This window comes from Balaenoptera borealis (genome assembly GCF_965194805.1).
Source record: "Balaenoptera borealis genome assembly, chromosome: 3".
NCBI classification, from domain to species: Eukaryota; Metazoa; Chordata; class Mammalia; order Artiodactyla; family Balaenopteridae; genus Balaenoptera; species Balaenoptera borealis.
Genome location: NC_138866.1, coordinates 48,546,621 through 48,569,421, shown reverse-complemented (window position 1 = coordinate 48,569,421; position 22,801 = coordinate 48,546,621). Strand labels below are relative to the sequence as shown.

General features: G+C 42.1%; 1 protein-coding gene and 1 long non-coding RNA gene across 4 annotated transcripts in view; one reads left to right on the top strand and one right to left on the bottom strand.

Annotated features, from left to right (window-relative positions):
* Nucleotides 1-22,801, top strand: part of TMX1 (thioredoxin related transmembrane protein 1) — a 110,114-nt gene that overhangs the window by 45,953 nt on the left and 41,360 nt on the right. Inside the window, exon 10 of one of the 3 annotated variants that reach the window (XR_014242498.1) lies at nt 16,114-19,991. The exons of the other annotated variants lie outside the window; for them this stretch is intronic. The gene's annotated coding sequence lies outside the window, so the exon portion shown is untranslated. Of the gene's footprint in view, nt 1-16,113; nt 19,992-22,801 lie in introns of those variants that run through there. 3 annotated transcript variants of the gene reach the window in all.
* The window catches only part of LOC309625419, a 606,027-nt gene continuing 588,387 nt past the window's right edge, over nt 5,162-22,801 (bottom strand). The window contains exon 2 of the long non-coding RNA XR_014242515.1: nt 5,162-5,198. This is a non-coding gene — a long non-coding RNA (uncharacterized lncRNA). The remainder of the gene's footprint in view (nt 5,199-22,801) is intronic.

Here is a 22,801-nt window from a genome sequence, read left to right as displayed (position 1 = left end):
CGTCCTCTTTGTGCCCGCTCTCGAGTGCTGGGTTATAACTACTCCGAGCTCTTCCCTTGGTTCCCTGGCCCCAGGAGTGCTAGCTGCTATTTTACAGTTACTTTTCTGTGTTATCTCAGTGAGCCCTTTCACGTATTCAGATCTCCAACCTGTTTTTCTTTTTATTGTGGTAAAAAACACATAACATAAAATTTATCGTCTTAAACATTTTTAAGTGTCCAGTTCAGTTGCACTAAGTGTATTCACATTGTTGGGAAACAGATGTACAGAACGTCTTGATCTTTTATTTATTTGTTTGTTTATTTATTTGTTTATTGGAGTAAAATGGCTTTACACTGTTGTGTTAGTTTCTGCTGTACAGTGAAGTGAATCAGCTCTATGTATACCTATATCCCCTCCCTCTTGGACCTCTCTCCCACCCCCCCATCCCACTCATCTAGATCGTCACAGAGCTCCCAGCCGAGCTCCCTGTGCTATACATCAGGTTCCCACTTGCTATCTATTTTATGCATGGTAATGTATTTATGTCAAACCTTGATCTTTTAAAACTAAAACTCTGTATCCATTAAACAATAACTCTCCTTCCCTGCTCCCCAGCCCTGCAACTCCCATTCCACCTTCTGTCTGTATGAATCATGTAAAGATCTCTGACTCTTTTAAACATTCTCTTTATCAAAATAATTGGCATGGTTTCTGTTTTCCTGATTGGACTCTGATGTATCTCTGTAAATAGTTCCTTCTTTAAATAATTTTCAATTAAACTCCTTAAATGTGCCGCCTGACTCCTGCTGAGATCCTGACTGATACATTATCTTGGGAGAATAACAATTGTTAAAATAACAGTAAAGATGAAAGCCCTTTTTAAACCAAAAAACACTGTGTGTATATATATATATATATATATATATATATATAAACATCTTTATTGGAGTATAATTGCTTTACAATGGTGTGTTAGTTTCTGCTTTATAACAAAGTGAATCAGTTATACATATACATATGTTCCCATATCTCTTCCCTCTTGCGTCTCCCTCCCTCCCACCCTCCCTATCCCACCCCTCTAGGTGGTCACAAAGCACCAAGCTGATATCCCTGTGCTATGCGGCTGCTTCCCGCTAGCTATCTATTTTACACTTGGTAGTGTATATATGTCCATGCCACTCTCTCACTTTGTCACAGCTTACCCTTCCCCCTCCTCATATCCTCAAGTCCATTCTCTAGTAAGTCTATGTCTTTATTCCCGTCTTGCTCCTAGGTTCTTCAGAACCTTTTTTGTTTGTTTGTTTTCTTAGATTCCATATATATGTATTAGCATACGGTATTTGTTTTTCTCTTTCTGACTTACTTCACTCTATATGACAGACTCTAGGTCCATCCACCTCACTACAAATAACTCAATTTTGTTTCTTTTTATGGCTGAGTAATATTCCATTGTATATATGTGCCACATCTTCTTTATCCATTCATCTGTTGATGGACACTTAGGTTGCTTCCATGTCCTGGCTATTGTAAATCGAGCTGCAATGAACATTTTGGTACATGACTCTTTTTGACCTATGGTTTTCTCAGGGTATATGCCCAGTAGTGGGATTGCTGGGTCGTATGGTAGTTCTATATTTAGTTTTTTAAGGAACCTCCATACTGTTCTCCATAGTGGCTGTATCAATTTACATTCCCACCAACAGTGCAAGAGGGTTCCCTTTTCTCCACACCCTCTCCAGCATTTACTGTTTCTAGATTAAAAACACTGTATATTATTACGATTAGTACTAGTACTAGTAGTGGTAGTATTTCAAAAGAGGCCTCCCCTGCAGTGTCCCTTGAAGCACCAGCACCCAGAGAAGAAGGATGACAAACACTGGAAATGACTGTGGCTTCAGAGTTTCGACAGATCCTTTGTGGCTCTAGGCCTGAAGGTCACAATGAAAAGCCAAGACAGGAACTCTGTCCCCTTTTGTAAGAGAGGGTGTGGAGAACATAATAGAAGCCTCATATTTATATTCACAAGTTAATGTGGGGAGGAAGCCAAAGTGTCTGTGTCCTTAAGTGATACTGAGGCTCTGGCTCCAATCAAGACAAGGCTCTGATCCCAGATGTCCGTCCCCAGCGATTCAGTGACACTTCAACATCCTGACTTAAAATGAACAATCTGGTTGCTTTTCCAGAGTAGTAAATGACTGGAAAATCCCCAAACACCAGCCAACTCACAAATGCCAGAAAGTCCTTGCAGCCATAGCCCTGGCCAGAGATTTCCCTGCAGGGCAGGGTCCCCCGACTTCTTTAAGAGGAGCCCTCCTTTTTGCATGTGTCATCTGGTAAAATGAGGCTTCAGTGTCTCCCAGGGGCTGGAAAGGGACGAGGAGGCCGGGGTATTGTGGGCAAGTCCAGCGAGGAGAGCCGTGGCTTCCCTGACTAGGGCACCTGGCTGGCTGTGCATTCTGGTGGATACAGTCATCCCCTGTCAGGAAAGAAGGCCTCAAAACACCAAGTCTGAGGGAGAAGAGTAAGGCGTTTCTGCAGCAGCTGTTAACCAAGAAAACCTGGGCAAAAGGGCAGGCTCTTGCTTTCTTCCGGAACTATTTGACTGGCTTACTCTCTTTGTACTTGGATGGGGTAACTGTGAGGAAAAGCTCATCTATGTGAGGTTTGTGGCTGGATGTTATGGGACACACACATGAGCTACTCCTCCAATGTCCAGGAGCTCTATAAGCCCCCAAAAATTATTTGTAAAATCGTGTGTGTGTGCATGGGGATCTGGAACAATTTTCTGGGGCCTGTAAATGTCCTCTGATTCACAAAAGGGTCAGTGTCACCTCCCTGCCTCTTTCCCCATCCCCAAGTTGAGAACAGCCCTAGATTATGAATCACTGGAGGGCAGGACCATGACTTTCACCCTTGAATCTCCAAGAGCATCCTGCCTGGTATGATTTGTGCATAGTCTTTTCTTTTGTTTTTGTTTTTTAAAATAAAATATAGGTTTTATTTGCCTCTGGAAATCTTAGTATTTTGTTTTTCTCTTTTTCCTGTAGTTGTTAGCTATATATAAAATTGGAAAATGTTATTTTTATGAAAAATCTTATAGGCTATTGTAAGCACACAGTTTTTGTTTATTCTTTTTTTAAATTTTTACTTATTTTTTTAATTGAAGTATAGTTGTGTTAGTTTCAGGTGCAGAGCAAAGTGATTCCATTTTTTTTTCAGATACGTTTCCCAATTTGTGCATAGTCTTTTAATGAGTATTTACTAAATTGAGCATAGATTAACAGACTTCAACTTCTAAGGAATCCACAATAAATCCTTTCCATCCTGCGGTGGGCTTGTGATGGGATATCCTTTCCAGGATCTCAGTAACAGTTTCTTCTGTTTGTGGACTGGCTCTTCCCACAGGAGTCAGCAACAGAGAAGATAAACACTAATGTAGGAGGTTGAGTGCTAGTACTTGTTTCCCCACCAACACTCCATGCTTCCCCTGCCCCCCACTTTCATCATCTGAAAAATCGTAGTCTCTTCCTGTCTCTACTACTCAATGAAATTTTTATGCGGAATCATGATAAAAATGAGAGGGAGGAATTTTATTATAAACTCAAAGTCAATGTACTAATATTAACAGATGTCACAGGAGTCGGGTAGTTACTTATACTTCCAGGTTATTAGAGAGGAAAAAAGAGACAAGTTGAGGGAAGAAAAAGACATGTAGTGAGATACTGTCTTTAAGATCATTGTAAAGTAACGTGACATAGTGTAGGGGAGTAGGGAAGAAAGATAGTTTTGAGGCCCTCACTTTAAGATAGAGCAATGGAAATGAGTCAGAACAGTGAAATGAGTCTGAATAGTGAAAAGACTATATTATTCTTTTAACCATTATCTTCTTCTTGGTTGGAATTATTTTCCTCCTAATTTTAGTTATGACTCCTGGTCTAAGTGAGATGTTAAGAGGATGGGATGGGGTAGGGAGTGGGCACCATATTTCATTATTCTAGAAGGCACATTTCCCACCTTCCAGCATCTCTGGGGATCAGTTGATGGTGTCAGCTGGGCTCAGTGGAGATGCAGTTGTAAATGGTGCTCCAACTTGGACATAGTTGCTCATGTTGCCATCAGTTCAGTCGAATTAAGTGCACTGTCCTTACTGCAGGTGTTGAGTTGCCATTTAAAAGGCCCTCAGAAAGATCACACTATGACTTGGCATTGAAATGAAAAATTATCATGTGTGCAAAAAGGTGTAGAAACAGAGCAACAGGGCTTTGATATTGGTGAAGCAGATATACGTGGTTGGAGAAATGAACACAAGTTCATAGTTTTTGCAAAGCAACAACTGAGTGCTTTCTGGAAGCAAAGAGAGGAAGAACCATCCCTGAAGTAGAAGAAGCTCTTACTGAGATCCACGTTAGGGCTGCCATCACAAGCCAGCTGAGTGACCGGAGAAAATGTCAACACTTCTTGAATTAAAAAAAGTCAAAGCAAGGAGAGGCTTGCATAACTGTGGGGTCTATTGTTAAGGCATTGTGTCCTAGTTGAATGGACAGTGTTTTTTCCTTCAAGGTACATAAGGAAAGGTGTGTCTTAGAATCAATGGAAAATGGTATAAATGCAGACTTATGACGTTCAGGGAGCCACTATCATTTTACAGAAAAGGAAGACAGACCCAATGCCTTCTCTGCGGGTGGGCTCACTCTTAGGCGATTCGGCACAGAGCTGGCAGACGGTTGGCCAGGCCTGTGAGAGTGGGAGCATCGGTATGCAACCCAAATGACTAACAAACAGGAGCCAGAACAAGTCTCAGGTATGGAGGGGGAAAGAACCGGTCCTCCTCTTAGACACATGAACTTGAGATAGACAAAGGATTAAAAAAAAAAAAAAAAAAGCATAGTTTTTAATTTAAAGAAAATGTTTACAGTTCTGGGGTACTTCTTATAAAATAGTGAAAATTAAACCTAAATTCTTGAACAGTATAGTAGTTTCATACCCCACCACAAATATAAAATATTTTAAAGTCAATTCAACTAGTAAATATTTAATTGTCTTGAAGATTATACTTTGTTGTTGTTGTTGTTGTTGTTACACAACAGAAATTTATTTCTCACAGTTTTGGAGGCTGGGAAGTTCAAAATCAAGGTGTCACCAGATTTGGATCTTGGTGAGGGCCATCTTTCTTCCTTTCTTTTTTTTTTTTTAACATCTTTATTAGAGTATAATTGCTTTATGGTGTGTCAATTTCTGCATTATAACAAAGTGAATCAGTTATACATGTACATATGTCCCCATATCTCTTCCCTCTTGCATCTCCCTCCCTCCCACCCTCCCTATCCCACCCCTCTAGGTGGTCACAAAACACCGAGCTGATCTCCCTGTGCTATGAGGCTGCTTCCCACTAGCTACCTATTTTACATTTGGTAGTGTATATATGTCCATGTCACTCTCTCACTTTTTCCCAGCTTACCCTTCCCCCTCCCTGTATCCTCAAGTCCATTATCTAGTAGGTCTGCATCTTTATTCCTGTCTTGCCCCTAGGTTCTTCTGACCATTTTCTTTTTTTTTTTTCTTTTTTTTTTTTTGGTTCCATATATATGTGTTAGCATACGGTATTTGTTTTTCTCTTTCTGACTTACTTCACTCTGTATGACAGTCTCTAGGTCCATCCACCTCACTACAAATAACTCAGTTTCGTTCCTTTCTATGGCTGAGTAATATTCCATTGTATATATGTGCCACAGAAGATTATACTTTTAAATTTGCCAAGCATGATTATTTATAAGCAGATTAAATTTTATATAGTCAATTATTAATGTCCCTAAAAAAACAAAATCACTTCAGATTAATAAAAGGACCAGAAAATTAATTATTGCATATATCTACATTTCTGCCAAATTTCTGTTAACAAACAGAACAGGAATAAAAAGAATACAGACAACTTTTCTCCTTATCCATCCCAACCCATCCCCACCTTGACTTTCCTCACATATGGATGAAAAAGTCTAGACATTTCAGGTTCTTAATCCTCCATCATGTTTATGATAGTTCTTAATCTGGGGCTCAAGGGCAGAGGTCCATGGATGGGCTCCAGTTAGCCTGTGCACCTCTGAAATTATATGAAAAATCCTGGGTATAATGTGCGTTTTGTTGGTGTTGAGGAGAGGGGTGCCGGTTGTCATCAATTTCTCAAAAGTGTCCATTTTTTAAAGAACAAAAGAGTCCGTGAACCCCTGGTCAGCATTGTGGGTCAGTTGTGACCTGGCCCTGGGCCCCTCCTGACTATGGGCACTTCGGTGGGAGTTTTGCCTCAGCAGGGGCCTGGGCGGGACCCAGCAGCATCTGAGGGTGACTCCTTAGACACAAGATACCTGGGAGATGGGCTTTGTGATTCTGTCTTAGTTTGGGGATTTGGCTGCCCAGATGTCCCTGCTCTTCCTCAAAATAAACAAAGACAAACTACTGCATTCCTGTGCCATCCAGGTTTAATCTGGCACTTTGAACTGTGTTTTTAAGTGACATAAACCAGGTCCTAATCCTTTCGTTTTCCTCTCCCTCTGGCAGGTCAGAGATACCCTGACTGTGATAAGGATAAGCTTGTGGGGGCGCTGAAGGGGCAGAGATCCAGGCCACTTGCCAGGGGTGGTGACTTTTATGCTCTAATTTGAAAATGTAAAAGGCTAGTTTGGATGGATTCTCATTGAGTTCCATGGAATTCCTCTGCCTCCCAGGCCTGGCCTGGATTAAACTGATGCTCAGCCTCTGAAAATCCTAGGTTAAGAGGGGACTTGAGAGCTAAGACTGTCCCACACTTAACATCAGAATTTGTTGGAGAGCTTGTTAAAAACACAGATTTCTTGGATTACCCCCAGAGATTCTGATTTAGTAGGTCTAGGGTGGTGTCCTGGAATTGTTATGTTTGTTTGTTTTTTAAATCAATATCTCCAAGGGATTTTGAGAAAGGGGCCCTAAAGAGTTTTATTCTTCCAAATGTTGAGAGCTGGGATGAAGATAAGGACTTCTGGGCCCTCATACTTTCTGTCCTTCTTGAGTTGATTTTGTTGGGTCTGTTGGGTCATACTTCTCCCCACCAAGAGAAGGTACCCCTGGAAGGGGACTGAGTGTGGCGTGAAACATCGAGTCTAAATCCATAACCAAGATTTGTCTGTCAGGGGCTGCACTTTTCCCAGCCCTGGATCCCACCAAGGCTGTGCTTTGAAGACCAAAGAAGAGAATGTCCCAGGCAGCAGTTTCTGTAGCCTTCTACCTGGGAGGAGGCAGGGGGTATCGTGGAAAAACTCCCATCCCAGAGTACTAAGTCCTTCATTCATCTGTTCCTTCATTCACTCAACAAACACTTGACTGCTTACCACATGTGCTAAGCACTGTGTCAGGTGCTGGGATTCAAGAGTGAACAAGACACAGTCTGTGCCTCGGTGGAGTGCTTACTCTAATAGAGTGAAAGACGCTAAAAAACGGTTCTAAAGTTTCTATAGGGAAAGGGACAGGGGCTTCAATATGATTTTAAGAGAGAAAGAGAGTGGCATAGAGATTTATGCTGAAGGCAATTTTGTGTTGAAAAATGACTGGTCTCCTCTCATGTTATCTGTTTATTTGGGGTAGATGGTAAGGAAAAGCTGATGGGGACTGTCAAGTGGCCCTCTCCCCCAACATAACACTGAGCCACCCCTTGGTGCCAATATCAGAGAGTAACTACGACATTATATGATTTATTTAATCAATCAATCAATTGGTTAGTTAATGACACTTGCAAGTGCTAAGAAGTATGCAGCATTCTGGGGGTTCTTAAAAGAATGCTTAGTCTGGGATAGGGCTTGAGGGAAAGATTTCTTAAACAGGTAACTTTTAACCTGAGACCAGAAATAAGAGGTAAGAAATGGAATGGAATGGGTGGTGTGTTGGGGCCCGGCCAGAAGGGCTGAAGCTGATGAAACGTGAGGGAAAATATCACAATGAGGTTAGAGGGAAACAGGGTAAGATCCTGCAGGGGCTTATGGAGTTTTTCCTTTCTACCTGTTGGTATGTGATCTTGAGAAAATTTCCTAATTACTCATCTGTAAAACAGGGGACAGACCCAACCCGACAAGGCTTCAGTATGGATGAAAACCTGCTTTGTAAAAAAGTAGCTTTACAAAAACAAAACGATTATGAGGGCTCGGTATCTGATAACTCAATTTACTCGCTTGAATGTGATAGACTGATTGGGCAGGAGCCCAGATGGGCGCCTCCTTCACTCCAAAAGCCTTTCTGTGCCGGGGCAGGAGGCAAGTGTGTCCTGTCCCCTCAACCCTGGCCCTGACGGTCACGCCTGTTCAGAATCTTTCCTGGGCTCAACCAGAGGTGACATTTCCTCCAATAGGCTGTCTAGCTTCTGGAAGTTGTCCTTATTTCTGGGTGTGCTGTCGCTTTCATTTACTCTTGTGATTTCTCTGACTTAATAAATTCTAGCTCATTCATTTTGTTGATTTTTAAAAAGTAAGTTTGGGTAAAAAACAAGGACCTGCTGTATAGCACAGGGAACTATATTCAATATCTTATAATAAACTATAATGGAAAAGAATCTGAAGAAAGAAGTACATATATATTCTATATATTCATATATATATATCTGAATCACTTTGCTGTACACCTGGAACTAACACAACATTGTAAATTAACTATACTTTAATAAAAAATGGTTAAGTTAGAGTCTGTCATACAGAGTGAAGTAAGTCAGAAAGAGAAAAACAAATACAGTATGCTAACACATATATATGGAATCTAAGGAAAAAAAAAAAAAAAAAGGTCATGAAGAACCTAGTGGCAAGACGGGAATAAAGACACAGACCTACTAGAGAATGGACTTGAGGATACGGGGAGGGGGAAGGGTAAGATGTGACAAAGTGAGAGAGTGGCATGGACATATATACACTACCAAACGTAAAATAGATAGCTAGTGGGAAGCAGCCGCATAGCACAGGGAGATCAGCTCGGTGCTTTGTGACCACCTAGAGGGGTGGGATAGGGAGGGTGGGAGGGAGGGAGATGCAAGAGGGAAGAGATGTGGGAACATATGTATATGTATAACTGATTCACTTTGTTATAAAGCAGAAACTGACACACCATTGTAAAGCAATTATACTCCAATAAAGATGTTAAAAAAAATGGTTAAAAAAAGTAAGTTTGGGAACAGCAACCTGCGGTTAGACAAGCGTGCATTTTTTATAACTCAGTAGATCCATATTAATGGAATCTTTGGGCACGGAGGAATCAACATGACATTTGGTGGTGGCGTCACGGAACAGGAACCTAGCATTTATTTAAATTTTATAGATCAAGTACCATGTGGTACACAAATGGTCAGTGGAAAATTTTTGATGAAATGGGGATCTGTCTGCTCATCACTCTCTCCTCTCTTCTTTGTCTCTCTTTTTAAAGGTTGGGTAAATACACACATGCAGAATTTCTAGATTGAACCTGATTATCTACCCTGGAGATCTTGTCAACTTTACAAGAGTTTATATAACGCCTCTCTTCTCATGAACAGGTGCATCCTCACAGAAGTGCTTCTCCTTCTTGATTCCATATGTGTTTATTAAAATTTAGCCAGGAAGGAGATTTCTCTGCCTTAATGATGAAAGAAGCATAGGAAAAAAAATCTTTGGGCTAAGAGTCAGGGGCCCTGAGTCCCAATGTTGCCTTAGCCATTTGCTAGCTGTGTGACACTGCATGGGATGGATTTGACAGCAAGTAGCAGAAAACTCTACATGTGGCACCTTACACAAAGAGAGTTTTTTTTTTTTTTTTTGCATAACAAGAAGGCTAAAAGGAGGAAGTTACTGGATTGATTCAGCTGCCAGCTGAATGATGTCTTCCAGGTACCCTGTGTCTTTCCCTTCCACAATCCTTAGCATGTGGGCCTTTTACCCTCATGCTTGTGGCTTTATTGTCACAAGATGCCCACCCCAGCTCCAGACTACGCAGAATAAACAGGGAAGGATGATACATCCATAGCTGGCTAACATTCCCAAGAAAGCAGATTTCCAAGAAACCCTCCCATTAGATGCCACTGGTTGGAACTGTCAGATAGCTACTCACAGCTGCAAGGGAGACTGGGAAAATATTTAGTTGTTTCACCTTGTAAAGTGGAAAGTAGCAAGGGATGAGGGGGCTGGAAATGCCTATAGGATTAGTCAAGGGGCAGCATCTGCCATGGTGTCCTTGGACAATTTATATCATTTTGGAATCAGTTTCCTCAGCTATAAAATGCGGTGGTTTAACCAGGATCTAGATGGCCTCTGGAGCTCCTTGTAGTTCAAAAGTAGGAATTCTCAAACTTTAATGTGCATACGAATCACCTGGAGATCTTGTTAAAATTCAGGTTCCAGGCGTGGGGCTGGGAAGGAGGTAGGGTGCCTGAGAGTCTGCATTTCTAACAGGCTCTCTCTCAGGTGATGGTGATGCTGCTGGACCACACTTTGATTTGCAAGGTTCTATGAGTCCTTAGGTATCGATTTCTCTGCTTTCCTCAGTAGACAAGCCAGCTTAAGGCAAAGACCATACAAATTCCTTAAGTTGCCTAGAATGACTTTGAATTCTCAGAACTGTGTATGCACATTCCTCCTGTTTTTTCGGCATTTCTAGGCACAGAAGAAGTATAAGAGCTAGAGTCTCAGTCTTAAGGGCAGTATAACTAGTTCGAATAGAGACTAGGACAGAGGAAAGAACTTTTCTAATTGAACTCTCACAACCCTGGGAGGCCAGCGTCATCGCTCTCATCTCACACATGAGGAAGCCGAGAATCAGAGACTCAGGGGAAATCACTTTCTTAAGGCTGTGCAGCTGGATTAGATTCTAACCCAGGTCTCTGACTGCAAGGTCCATGCTTTTCCATTTCACCATGCTGATTCCTGCAGAGGCCCACGTGTGAGAGGCAACAAGGGTGAGTACAAGAGAGCCCCCAGCTTAGTGATAATTAGCTTGGTACAAACCTGTCCGTGCTGATTAGTCTCCATTTGCCCCTCCAGATCCATTCTCCACCCTCTGCCTTCCCTGGGAGACTGACCTCTGCCTGGCCACTGGCCTCCAGTTGGGACTGGCCAGTGGAATCACCTCCAAGAGGCTGGAGTGTAGGAGAGATGGAGGTTGAGACATTTATTCATCCCCTTTCCCCATGCCTTGGCAGTTGCTCTTTCTCAACTTGAAAGCCGCGACTCGGGTGCCCACTTCCATGCCTCTCACTGGTTCGCAGTAAGTGCTCCCCTCCCCGTGCCCTCAGGCCTGGGGGAGAACTGCTTCCCCTCTTGATGGTCCTTGGGTGCCTCACTGTCCGTTTGTGTTTCCCTTCGCCCTGCCCACCTCCCTGTAAACAGTCCCTTGATTGATTTTGTGAGGTGCTGCCTGTTTTCTGATGACACTGTGATTCACTGACTCATTTCCCCAAAATTTCCAGGTAGTGGTAGATACAGTCAAATACTACAGATGGTAGCAGGAGATTTGGGAGGCTACAAAAGGCAGACCTTGGGGAGAAGATAGGGCTTCACTTGGGTTCTGACAGGTGGGGAGGATTTGCAGAGACAATGGAGACAGAATATTTGAGAAGACCATCAGGCAAAGGCAAGGATTAAAGGGGCACAGGATCTGCCTGCGTTGGAGGATCAATAGTAAAGTGAGTTGCCTGGGGTGAAACCAGGTAAGGGTGGGTTATAGCAATAATGCCAAGCTATGTGTCACCGTGTTCAGAGTGCTTTACTTGAACTCACTCATCTTCAATAGCCCTGGGGTTAGCCTTGTTTTTAGAGGGGAGGAGGAAATGAGGCACAGAGAGGTTAAGAACTAGTCCCAGGCCACCCAGCTCCAGGATTTGACCCTTAGTGGTCTGGCTGCGAGCCTGCCCTTGGAAGCACCACGCTGCTGAGGCACAGCACCATTGAGTGTTTTGCAGCAGGGATGAAATCTGAAGGAAGCAGCGTCTAGGGGAGGGGAGCAGGGCGTGCAGGGCAGAAGGTGTTCGGGGAGGGCAGAGGGATCTGCTGGGCTCTCCCCTCCCTGCTCTCGGCAGAACCTTCAGTTTGGTGTCCTCCCCCCTCTCTTGATGTGTCCGGGAAACTGGCTCTGCGTCACGTGTTGTAGTCAATGGTTCATGGTTTTCATCCTGCCTTTTTCTGGATGTGATGACAGAAGTCGGCTTCTCCTTTTCACGTGCCCCAGGTCAAAATTCCTGTTCCTTTACCTCGGTGGCAGGGAAATGGGAAGGGCCTGGAGGAAGAGGATGCCCCAGTCCTGGCAGAGCCCATGTGTCTGCTTTGTGGGGATTTAGAGGCAGCCCATTAGGTATTAGCATAATTGCTTTTGTTTTTAATCCGCTCGGAAATGAAGTTCTTTAGCAGCCAAAATAGCTCCAATTGGCCAGTTTGTTCTCTTTCTAGTTTCCATGTGGAAAAGTAGATTTAACCCGAGTCTAATTTTCTTTGTATGTAAAATGGTGACAGTAACACCCACCTGCCGCGTCACGTGAGTGCACGTGAAGGGCACATCTCAGAGGCTACCCCAAGGGTGCAGTTCACAGATAGTGAACTTAGTGGTAAGTTCTCTCTTCTCCTAACCCACCTCCCTCCCTTCCATTTAAATTCATTATGAAACGATAATAAGGGTGTTGGAGGGTAGTCTTTCTCCCTTCCTTCCATCCCCTCCTTCCTTGACACTTCTAATTGGTGAAAACTTTCAAACATACCTAAAAATAAGGAGATAGTGAAATGTACCTTCCTCATCATCTAAATTTAACAATGTTCAATGGCTTGCCAGATATGCTTATCTGGTTCATCTTTGCTAAAGTATTTTAAAAACAATCTCAAATGGCATAAATATCACTTCAAGTATATGTAAAAATATGCATTTCTAAAAAAAAGAATATTTTCTTAACACAATGCCATTAATACACCTAACAAAATGAACAATAATCCCTTAATAGCAAGTCATATCCAGACTGTATTCAGATATCTCCAATTGTTTTTTTTTTTTAGTTTTTTAAAAAAATTGTTATCTATTTATTTATTTTTGGCTGCATTGGGTCTTCGTTGCTGCGCGCGGGCTTTCTCTAGTTGCGGCGAGCAGGGGCTGCTCTTCGTTGCGGTGCGTGGGCTTCTCTGCGGTGGCTTCTCTTGTTACGGAGCACGAGCTCTAGGCGCGCAGACTTCAGTGGTTGCAGCACGCAGGCTCAGTAGTTGTGGCGCACGGGCTTAGTTGCTCCTCAGCACGTGGGATCTTCCCGGACCAGGGCTCGAACCCGTGTCCCCTGCATTGGTAGGTGGATTCTTAACCACTGCGCCACCAGGGGAGTCCCTCTCCAATTGTCTTGTTGTAGTTGAATTGATTGAATCAAGGTCCCAACAGGGTGGGGCATATAGGAAAGAGCAACCAGCGACACAGGGCCCTGTTTACAGTTCTGAGAGTTTAGGAATTTCTTTGCCTTTTGCAAAGCATGACTCAGCATTGCCAATAAAGTGCACCCTAATATTTGTGGTTTTGACTGTCTGGAAGCAACTGCAGATATCCATGGCATTTAGCAATGTCTGTCCAGGCACAAAGGTGAATCCTAGACACTTGCAGGGCTGTGCCTGGAGGGAATGGTCCAGCAAGAGAGTGTGCCCAGCTGGGAGCTGGCACTGGAGTTTTTCAGTGATGCTTTTTTGTTCTCTTTTCTGGTTCTTTCCTGATTTGGGATTTCACAGATTGGTACAATTGAAAAAAGACTGGAGTCATACATAGAATTATCGATTTTTTTTATTTTGCCAAGTAAGGACATTAAAAATGATCTCCTATCACCATTATTTCATAAAAGGAGGAGCATTGTAATACTAAAATGGCAGGACTGATATTATCTCAGAATAAAGGGGCGTCTTCTCTGGGAAATGATAGCTGGCCACCTGATGTTGAGGTATATATACATATATATGTGTGTATATATATATATATATATATTCCATGGTTCTGGTTTCCTCATTTTGCCATGAACTGGTAAGCATTTTGTCATAGTTTGGTATTTGGGAAACATTCTTCTACTCAAAATGGCTTGGGTAGTAAAAACTTGTAAAGTGATAAAAATGTCATTCTTTTTTGAAAAATAGTCATTGAGTGGGAGATGAAACTTCAGTAAATGTTGAATACAAACTTAGCTTGCTATGTGGGGTAGCACAGGAGAGAGGCCACTTTTTTGAACTGTGATTTGGGGAGCACGGTGGAGTCAGGTGTGAACATTTCCATACTCTTCTGTAGGTCTGGGGTGGGATCAAGGGCTGCCAAGAATTATTTTCTTAAATCATTCGACTTCTTCCTTTTAGCTCACAAGCATTATTGTTGATCTTGCTCACATCTTCCAAACCCACATCCCCATCCTCGTCCTGAACCACACACCCCTTATCCACTGTGTGAGGCTACAGCCATTTTACACATGCCTGAACCTCTCCCACAGCCTAACACCCATGCTCAGGGCGTGACCCGCATGTGTGTGTCTCTCAGCTACTCTGCTCTGCTGCGCTTCAGACCAGTAATTCAACTCAGAGCTCCTACTTGGCTCCCTCTGTCTGGCTTCCCCACTGCACAGAGTGGAGAAATTGCTCCTGCCGGAACCTGAGGTTCTCCCCTACACACCCATCCCCCCATACCCACCCCGTTACCTAGTCCTGAAGCATTTACTTCCAAATATATTCCCAATCAATTTACTTATGCCACGACTACTGCTACCGCCTCAGTCTCGGTCACTGTTACCTCTTGTCTGGGTTATTGCAACAGTTCCTCTTAATCCCCATCTCTACTCTAATCCCATCAATCCATTCTTCACGCAGTAGCCGGGATGACGTTCTTAAAATGGAAATTGTGTTGTGATGCACCCCCTGTTCAAAACTCTGAGGACATTTGGGAAAAAACGAGAACAGAAATCCCTAACAGGGGCTACAAGGCCCAGGTGGTTTACCCATTACCCAACTCTAACCTCATCTCGAACGACTTTCCTCTCCATTTCCCATCCTTGTCTTGAACCACACACATTTTGATTGGTACATGCTGGACTTTGATTGCCTCGAACACTCAAGGCCCTTTCCTGCTTCAGGGTAGGGAACGCATGGTGTTTCTTCTACTTGGAGAGTCCCCCACACCTTCCCCACTCCCTGCTGCTCCCCTCTGCAACTGTGCCTCCTGAGGACAGACCCTTGACTCTTCCTCTCAGTAATGAAGAGCCATCATCTAGCATAGTCCCAGGCAGGGAGTGCTTGGTAAATCTCTGCTGAGTGAATGACTATTCCAAGTAATATCAAAATTCTTCCCTCCCTATAAAAGTACAGAAAGGAGATGCTGAAAATATTTTAAAGAGAAAAAGAAGGCCGTATTTTTGCTATATCAGCCAAATTGGTATTTGGCCTTGAGGATTCAAGCCAGTATTTATTTTTATAGTTATAATAATGGACCTTTCTGTAAAATAAAGTAAACCACATTTTAAGTGTATGTTAAGATCAGCTCCATTTCATTGGCATTCCCCAAATTGCCAAGGTTCCTGTAAAGCTCCTGTAAATGATGACCCCTCTGTCTTTAATAGGGTGCTAAATCTGTCCATTTTTGAGGGACAGAGACCTATAATATATCCATTTAAAAAAACAAAGTGCCTTACTAGTGCTGGTTATTAAAAAGGCTAAAATCAAATATAGTTAAAATGGCCCATAACTTAGGTTCACACTTTTATTGCAGTTTTAAAAGAGAATACAAAACAGAAGTAGAGTCATGGATGTAGAAAACAAACTTATAGTTACCAGGGGATAAGGAGGGGAAGGGATAAATTGGGAGGTTGGGATTGACATATGCACGCTACTATATATAAAATAGATAACTAATAAGAACCTGCTGTATAGCACAGGGAACTCTACTCAATACTCTGTAATGGTCTATATGGGAAAAGAATCTAAAAAAAAAGAGTGGATATATGTATATGTATATGTATAACTGATCCACTTTGTTATTCACCTGAAAATAACACAACATTGTAAATCAACTATACTTCAATAAAAATAAAAAAAAGAGTAGACTCAACATATTTGTAGAACCATTTTCTAGAATATTTTTCAGTAAATTACATAATTTTCTTTTGTTTATCAGAAATGAGATGTCTTCTGAGAACTGTCATTCCACATTGGACTTCCCCTTTCCTAATTCCATTTTAATGCGTTGTCTGAGTGACTCACCTTTAGCACCATATCTTGTTTGCTGATTATTTCTACTTTCCAATTCAGATTTTTACTCTATGCTACTTTAGTCCCTACTTTTATTTTGTGGGTATGATTTATCTGTTCAACTATACTATGAGCTTATTGCGCCCCAAATCTCAGGGGCTTTATTTCCTACTCCACCTGCACGTCAAGTGTGGGCCAGCAGGGGGCTTTGGATCATGTGAGTCATGTGTCTCTCAGGGACCCAGGCTCATGAAAGGCTTCATCTTGACACCTGCTTCCCTGATGAAAACAGCAGTGGGCAGAAAACAGGACAAACCACACTGCTGGCTTTTAAAGCTTCTGCCAGGATACAGGGCATATCATTCCATAAGCGTGTCAATGGCTAAAGCAAGTCACATGACCATGCCCAACTTCGAAAGGGGTGGGCAAGTGAAACCCTGCTGTGTACCTTGGAAGAGGAGAGTCGGGGACACCAGAGGAATTGCACTAATAAGTCACACTCGCTGCCTGCAGGGCCCTGCTCAGCTCCAGGCTCATGGTGGGAATTCCATCATACATGCTTGACTGAAATTTGGAAACACCTGAAGGAATATATGTGGGTACAGGTAAAGGAGAAGGCAGTTGCTGGTTGAAAATGAAGGAAGTATTGCTTCAGTGTATTTGCTCTCTCTTAGTTTCAACTTCCCTCCTAAAACCTGGAAATAGGAAAAGCCCTGGAGAATATCTCAAAATAAAGGACCCAAGTGAATACCTGTCTTTATGCAGCCAGTAGCCATGCACTGGCGAATGAGCTGGTCTTCCTCCTGACCTCATACATATTTCTGCCAATGATTTGAAGGACTGCGGATGCTGACGCACAGAAAACACTTGCTGACAAGATGAACCTGGGAGGGGAGTGAGTGATTTGGGTGAGAGAATTATGATCCAAAGCTGAAATCATGGGCTGCAATAATGGGTTCATTCTAAGGGATCCTTGTGTGATGTTTGGGTCTAAAGACCAATTACATAACTACAGGATGGCAGAGCTTTGAACAACAGTACGTGTGGAAAATCTCCAAGGCTTTTTGTTGACGTGAATCATACTGTTTTTCAAGAGTGGGATGTGGTGGCCAAATGAGCCAAGGGAATGTCAGTTTGTCGGCATGGAAACCCAATGCCCAGGACAGGGGAGGGGCTCAGGGACTCTGCTCAGGCAGAGTGTGGAGGCTTGAGCTCAGTTTGGAACGTCACCATCTGAGGGACCTGGACAGATGAGCTTGCCCAGAGGAGAGTAATGGGGTCACCAATGGAACAGGAACACTCAAGGAGTGGATGGAGGAACTGGGTCAATTTAACCTAAAGAATAGAAAGACTGGACTCGGGAAGTACAGGATGGGAAGAGGCAGTCTTCGAATACTCGGAGGGCTACCAGGTAGAAGAGGGAATAAACTTTGTTTTGCTGCAGAAGGCAGAGTAAGGATAGGTTATAGGGACAATGATTTGACTCATGATTGGGAATAGAACCCTGTGAAAGTTAAGTCTCTTGTAGGTTCCGTTCTCGAGGGGATCTTTGGATCCAAAGAGGTGAGTGAACAACTATCCCAGTTTGCCTAAGACTGGGGTTTTCAGTGTTAAAATCAGAAAAATCCCAGGCAACCTGGTGAAAGGGGTCACCCTACCAAAGAAGATCACCCTTAATGTCATCTCAGGTCTCTCTCAACTTAGAGATTTTGTGATTTCTGAGATAGATACTATGTTGATTTTCCCAGAAGAATTTCAGGCAAAGCAATGATTCTTATATAGTATTTTTGGTTTCTAATTCCTGCTTAACTTAATCACGTAGGACTTTTGCACGCTGGCTGAACAATTGTCCCACACTTGTGTTTAAGATTTAATCATTGCTGCTAGATTCATGCCCTCAAATTGTATCACATAATCAGGTGAATATTTCCCTGCAAGTTCGAGGTCATTCACTACATAAATGAGCATTTTAGAAACAAAGAGCTGAACCTTTCTTAAGAAATCACAATGGATAATTTCTTGATTGTTTGAATTGCTGTTATTCTTAGAAAAAGCACGAAGGAGGTGAATAGCAGTACAGGAAGTTAAATAGTTCCATCATAATGAAATTTTACTTATATTATGCACAATGAAAGAGCTGTGTGTGTTCAACACATCCATGTAGAAGCTTTATTCTTTTCTTTTAATCAGTTATTGTGTTTGTGATTCTAGAATAAGCTTATGAAATCAAATTGCAAACTCGCAGGTTTATTTATTCTTTGGGGTTCAATGTTTGTGCCTTCAGGACCAAGACCTCTACCAAGAGGTTTTGTAGTTTTCTCGTGGCATGCTTCTTGATGATGTACTCCCGGCCCATTCTGTTTAACTTCAGTGAAACCATAAGAGATAGTTACCGAGGTCAGCCAACTTTCCTAAGCCTTTTCCCTTTTAACTCACTTGGTAGAGCTCTGTAAATAGAACCCTTTGAGAAGAGAAGAGTAACTGGTGAATGGGCTCTATTTTTGTCTGTTTGGTGATTTATGGAGAAGAGAAGGAGTCCTTTCAAGTTCCTGGCTTTGCACCCAATCCCAAGAATAGAAATCCACGGAGGTGAGAGAATCATGGAAAGACTCTTCATGTGGCTTAAGGGAAGTGACAATTGAAAAAAGTTCTGAGTGAGAGGAGAGTAGTGGGAGACCAGCTGCTCATTGAAACCCCTCCACCACATGCTCCCTCCTGCTTTGGTTTGGCATCCAGTCTTCTGGGAATTTTCCTTGAGTGTGCACCTGACTCTTCTCACTGTCTCCTGAATAGACATCACCCTCTGTTCTTAGACCTGTGCTGTTCATTGTAGCTTTTGGTGATAGACTTACTACAGGGCCAGGAAAATATCTTCTCTCTTGGTACTCATTTTTTCCTGGATTCCCATCCTTGTTCCACACTCTTTATGTTGAGGGAAGGTGAATTTCTTCTCACCATTTCCCTGGATTGGGATGGAGCTGACACCTGGTTGTAGAACGGAAACCAGCTCTCAAGACTGGTAACCGGAAGTGCAAGAAGTTGAGAAAGAGGATTGAGAAATAATCTGTGGCATAAAAGAATATGAGGGAGAATCCTGAGTGTTGGGTCTGAAAACACAAGATGGTGAGGATGATGTGGATGAAGTAACTCAGTATCAATGGGTAAGAGAAGTCGTGGAGGATGGTGGTGTATCTCCTGCGGCAGACCCTTCCATAGACCCCTTGTGGTGGGCTGTCACTAGCCACCTATTTGTGGTCCTAATGTCTCTTGCTGTACTGGATATAACGGGATCTCAGATTTACTGTGATTGCACTTTTCAAAGAGCAGTGTTTTAAATTTACAAAGTTATTATGAAAGGTAATGGATTGAATTTATACCACCCATTAAGAAATCCTCCTTCACAAATATGCAGGGCATCACGGAGCGCAGTTCTCTCCATGCCCAACCGCTTTCCATATCTGCGGTGTTTTCCTATAGGCTGCCCAGTCAGCGTGATGCTTACACGCCACCTGTCCTGTCACCTTTAATCCATCCCATGCCTGAATTGCACTGTCATATTATAAATCCACCCAAGGGTTCTTGTTTTATTCAAACTGGTATCAAAGCGGAATTATCCATAGACAGCCAAGCTGTTTTTCCTTTACTTCACTTGCTTTCAAAGAGCTTTATAAAATAATAACATGCATAGTTTACATTTATAAATTTAATTATTCTAGGAGAAACAGTCTCCAGGTTATTGTTTGGCTTGTAACTTTTTCCCTCACAATATCATCAGATGCCTGAAATAAACAGCTAACAGCAGCACACCCTTTTATTTCCTGTGTGATTTTGTCTGTGTTCCCTATATGATTCTCAAGCACTTAAAACAAGTTCATACTCCATCTGACCTTTTCATTAAACCCACAAAATCACTGCAGGTGGCGTTTTCTCTTGTACACTAAAATTTCAAATGAGATATTAGGTCCAATATCTGAGGTAGTCAACGCAACCATGATGCTTCCTTTTTTAAAAAATGCCTGCAGGCTGCACAAAGATAGGCCTCTCATCTCATTTGTATTTATCATTACATACAAAGGTTTTACTAGAGACAATAAGGTTTGCTTAACCCTATCTCTTTGGTTCAGAGAATGAATGTGTGTGTGTGTATTTTAACATAAAGAGAAAAAGTAGCATCGAGAAAAGAAATTTTTCACCAAAATCATTTGGAAGGTAATAAGCTGGTATCATTCCTTAACATTAGGCCAAACTACTCTGATGTGCTATGTTCCTACCACATCCTAGGTTGGCTGTGTTGTAAACCAGGGTTATGGTGTACTGATTCATTATCACTGTTAGGCCCTTATAGCAAAATCATTCTCCTGATAATTAGCATTCTCTCTATATGTTTGTGGATTACAACTTTAACCCTGAACATATTTCTCTTCAGATGAATTACTTTTGGGTTCACAGAAGAATTTCTTTGGTTATGTATATTAAAATCTGTCCTGCCTTCACTTTTCTTTTTCAGCAGCAAATACTTATTGAGCTTCCTAGTACACATACGAGGCAGTGGGAGGGAGGGGACCCCTGTCTCCAAGGAACTTATCATGTAGTGGGAGAATGTAAAACACATGATTTGTGATGTGCTCATTAAATTTCCACATGAGTTCATATATGAATTAGAAGCATGAATATGAGATTATTATTGGATAAAAAGAGGCATTTTTAAACCTCTCAGTGAAATGTTTCTGCTTCCTGTGAACAAGGACAAAAACATATGTTGCTGATTAATAGGCTAAAAGAATGCATGTATTTAGTTAGGTTGAAGTCATATGAAAAGTTAGGTGGTGCATATCCCTTGTACAAACACACGTGTGTGCACGTGTGTGTGCACACACACACTTACTTAGACCAGTGGCTTTCAAACATATTTTATCTCCTAAAGTAGTAAATACTGGCTGAGGGGGTAGGAGGCAGGAGTCTTACCCATTTACCTCTTTATGCCACCTCCTGTCTACATGCAGTAGCCTCAGAGCTTAAACTAAAAAGCCCTGGTTCGGATTGTTAGATATCCCAAAATTTATCTTAAAACATTAAATTACTACAACTGTGATTGATTTACAGAAAGATAATTCAACACACAGCCTTGAAATAGTCCTACGGGTTGATTGCCATGTTGCTTAAGTAATCTTGTTTCTAATGTATTTGCTTTTCCTCCCTAATTCAAGCCTTCCACTTCATTCACCCTATTTGGTCTTTGAATTCTGCTGTCTCTGACAATCGATGCTTTGGGAGACAGCAGTGATGATGCTTTAATCCCTGGATATCTATCAACATCTATTGTAACCTACTTTTATCTCTTTGATTTTGGCCCTTTCCCCACCCATCTCTTAAACTTTTTAAAACTCTTTTTTAAACTTTCACATGGAGTCAAAAATATTTACTGTCAGACGTAGGATTCTTTTGTTATTCTTTTCAAATTGCTAGCTGTTCTACGATTTATGAGAAAACTCTAGCAGAGAACTTGGCACAATGGCTAATACTTTAGCCAAATCTGATTGTAAATGGGAAGTTATAGCTACAAGATAAGTAGCTTCAGTGGGACTTGGAAGTGGAGAAGAAAGAGTGGTCCAAATTTGTGAAGGGAGTGAAGGTAGAATTGTAGTATTTTAAATGTATTTCATTATAAAATACTATTGTGGAAAAGTTGGAATATACAAAGAAGTAGATAAATAAAAAGAGATATAAAAATCATATGTAGTCCTACCACATAAACAACTACTTTTACATTTTGGTTAGTCTTGATGGGGGAGTAGAGGGCATGTGACAGACTAACGTTGTCCAACAAATGTTGACCTTGGTGGAGAACAGGGTGATGTGTCTGTGTTAGGAGTTTGAGACTCTGGCCAAATAGATGATCAGGCAATGTGAGGCAAAGCGGGGAAGGACGTTGACCGTTGACATTTTAGTTTAGAGGATTCATGGGCTCAAGATGATACGATGAAGGGCAATGTTAGCGGTGAAGTGGCTGGGGTTTTGAAGGCCAGGGCACTCAACCAGTGCTGAAGGGAGAAGGATGAATTTCAGCAGAAGAAGCTGATTTGGGAACAGGCTTGGATCCAGGACAGAAGTGTCTCCTCCATGGAACTTCTGTGGCCTAAAATGGGAAGATTCAGATAACGGTAAGGTAAACAATCTTATAAAAAGGCTGATCTTGGGGTTCAGACAGAACAGGCAGCTTTCTTCTCTGGTGACCCAAAGTATGGCCTAGAAGGTGGCAAGATGGTGAACTCATCTGCGGAAAAAAAGAGGACTCCAAGGAATGGTGTCTAAAGTAGGACGTCCAGACTAAAAATTCAGGAAGGTGGAAGAGGGGAGTAACTATAGGGTTCCCATAATTTATCACCCAAATTGGGACACTCTTGAAGACAAACGGGTGCTGCTGTTAATAGTTGTACCAGGACAACCAATGAAATCCAGGGCTGTCACCTTAGGTACCTATTTTGTCAGTTAAGTACCCCAACCATGTACAGTTTATAGATTTGTTATAGAAATTGTCTCTAACCAAATTGGCTGTTGGACAATACATACCTAATTTATTTTCCTGATAAATAACTGTGCTTAGTTTAGGATCT